Below are 3,196 nucleotides of genomic sequence, written 5' to 3' on the forward strand. Positions count from 1 at the left end.
CATCTTTACAGGATGTGGTTATGCTTTTATATAATTTTTCATGTCAGCTCCCAGAAGTGCTAATGTTAACACCCACAACACGTTTCTTGAAAAAAAAAACATGTTTAACACGATGCAGAATAAGCACAGACTATAATTAGAGACACAAATATGGAATATTACTAATGCACTCCTGGAGTTCAATATTATAAATATTATGGTACGTTTAAATGATCAGCAGCTATAAGTTTCATATCTTGTCTCGCAATGTCGGTACAGAGTACGTTGTGTCCTCTAAGGTCCTTTTTCTCTGACCTCTTTTAGTGGAAAGGTTCAGAGCAGCATAGTTAACGTCATCTGTGTTGCGGTACTACAAGAAAAAATTAGGAGACCTTTAATTTTTTTTTTCAGCACTCTATATTAACTTACGAGAGTTAACTGTTATTTATACATCTGATTGTCCAAACCTGAACTATTGTTGTATCGTCATTGGTAATCTGGATTTGTTGAGGCGTTCTATCTGTTAGAAGTCAAATAAAGCATTATGAGAAGATTTAAACTCTTCTGTTTGTTTGAACCCAGTATTGCATTTTATAACTGTTCTTTCTTAGAATTAGGTTTGACAATAATATTAATAATAATAATAATAGTGCTTAAACTGAAAGTATTGCCAAAAATTAAGAAAGACACGTGGTCTTACCTTTTCTTCTCAATGGTATACAGAGCAAAATTATTGATGTAAAACTGGACTGTGCACCATCAATGCAAGGGCAATTATTATAAAATAATGGCATCCTCTCGCTATTAAATTCATCTGAACACAAGAAACATTGTTGCAACTTTTAGAGAGTGGGTATCAAAAATAGTTTGTCAAATTAAGTTTAATACCCACTATTTGTTACTGTTTAAACACATACAAGTACTACACATACTACGGTACATAACTTATTGCATGTTGAATTAGATTGTAAATTATAGTCCTGCATGGATATGGTTATAAAGAGCATGACTTTTAATGTTTGATGTTCATTTGATTGGATTGGCCAATTTAAATCTATTTAAATTTAAAACTAAAATGCTAAAGTCTCTTAGGATTAAGCGACTTTGTTTAATATATCATATATATTGGTAGTAGCAGAAGTAGTAGAAGTTTCTAAACCAGAAGTATGTCACGCATCTGAAATACAGGAAAGTTCAGCAAACAAAAACACAATAATAATAATAACAACAGGAAAAAGGATTTGGACTAATCTATCTTATAAAAGCTCGGTATTATGTATAATTCTTATATAGTAAATTGTTTACGATATTTCTACTTTGCAAGTTGCTTCGGTTAAAAATGTGTCTGTTAAAAAATACCACTACTCAAACATAATGCACTTACCTTCAATGACCAACGTCGTGCCATTTCCAAATAAACTTCATCACAAGTTACCACAGCGCAGTAGTACAGTCCAGCATCAGAGAGACCAACATTCATCTTAGGGAGGTTATAAAGACAGCTCTGCATAGGAGAGGAGGCAGCAGAGTTCTTCCACACCCATTGTTCATGTCTCCATGAGTGTAAACCATTCCTGGATGGATACTGTCTGAACTGTGTCTGTACCAGTAACTAGTTGCACTCCATTCTCACACATCTTCCCTTCTACTGAGCACTGCAAAGTCACATTGCTTCCTGGCTTTATAACATTAAGCATAGGCTGTTGAATAACAGCAGGTTTGAGGTCTGCACCTATAAGGGGGAAAAAAGTATTAACACTTGACAATAAATGGAATTGTCAATCGAAAAGTTTAAATATTATAACACTCACCTTTAACCAGCAAAACAGTTTCCAGTGCTGAAGGAAATAACATTAGCAAAGGCAGCTCCACAGAAATACGTGCCTGAATCAGATTTCAAGGTTCTCAAGATGGTTAAATTAAAACTATAATCCTCTCTCACTGCCATGAAAATGATGATTTGCTTCCAAGTCGGGAGAAAATTCATTTGGTTGAGAGTGGTGATATGATGACACTATTAGGAGAGGTTTCTCTCCAAGAACCTGTTTATACCATAGTACTCGGTGTAACTGATCATTTACAATGAGACAAGGTAATAATATATTCCCTCCCTCTTTCACAGTTAAAACCTGATCCACATGAGCAACATTGCAATTGAGTTCACCTGTTGAAAAAATGATTAACATAGGTTTCAAAGATGACATGTAGATGATTAGTAAAAGAATGATTGAATGATGCATTGTTTTGTACTTACAGGACTTCATGAAGAAAAAGAAAGAGCATCATGTAGATGTTATTATTCATTGTATCTTCGTCCTGGGTCTTCTGCACTTCTGTCTACATGAGGTTCTGAGTCTATGAATCAATTTGCTCTCTGAGGTACAGTATGACTTCATCATGTGACTCTATTGGTTCTCTGCATTCACAAATTACTGCCCCTTTCCTGAAGTAAGCTGCTAAGTATAGTATGTAAACAGCTGCAACTAGTAGACTTCTAATCTTACCAGAAGGCCAAATTAATGAAATGAAAGAGACGCTTAGGGTGACACCATGCAAAATCTAAATAACTATGTTACAATATTTTATGACATGTGAACTTTAATATAAAATGACTGCAACACTGTAGGACAAGTACATGGTATGATGATACTAAAACATCAGAGCAGTCTAAAAAGGAAGAAGAAAACAATCATTTGAAGGAGTGTTGTATGAAGATTATAGTTTCTTAAATGAAAGCTATTGTATGCTGTTACTACAGTATATAGTGAATAAAGAGTATTATCTGTAAATCTGTGTTTATGTGCAATGACATCTGACTGCCATCACCTGGAGGTGACTAGTAGTACATTTCAATATAACGCTGCACACATACTACATACTAGTACGTATATGCTACATCTACTATATCTTTTTAATGTTTGGTCACTGTTATTGTTTTTTTTTTTTTTTTTTTTTAAATACATTGTTGTTGTTGTTGTTTGTTTAGGGTGGGGGCGGTTACGGCAAGCTGTTTTTTCTCCTCATTTACAAAATGTTGCCCCTCTCCATGGTGCTGAATTTCATGGTAAGTTATTGTAAACACACAAATATTTTTTTCTCCATGTTTTAATGTGTACAATTTAGACACTGAATAACATGATGACCACACACTCCTATTGCCCTTTACAACAACATTAAAAAAAATCTACAAAAGACAGTAACAGACATTTGCCCCCAT

General features: G+C 34.2%; 1 pseudogene; it reads right to left on the reverse strand.

The window, feature by feature from the left end:
• Positions 1 to 23: 23 nt before the first annotated feature.
• LOC113071383 (uncharacterized) lies at positions 24 to 2,283 on the reverse strand (annotated as a pseudogene).
• Between the last annotated feature and the right edge of the window lie 913 nt (positions 2,284 to 3,196).

Source organism: Carassius auratus, unplaced genomic scaffold (assembly GCF_003368295.1).
Source record: "Carassius auratus strain Wakin unplaced genomic scaffold, ASM336829v1 scaf_tig00007299, whole genome shotgun sequence".
In the NCBI taxonomy this organism is placed as follows: Eukaryota; Metazoa; Chordata; class Actinopteri; order Cypriniformes; family Cyprinidae; genus Carassius; species Carassius auratus.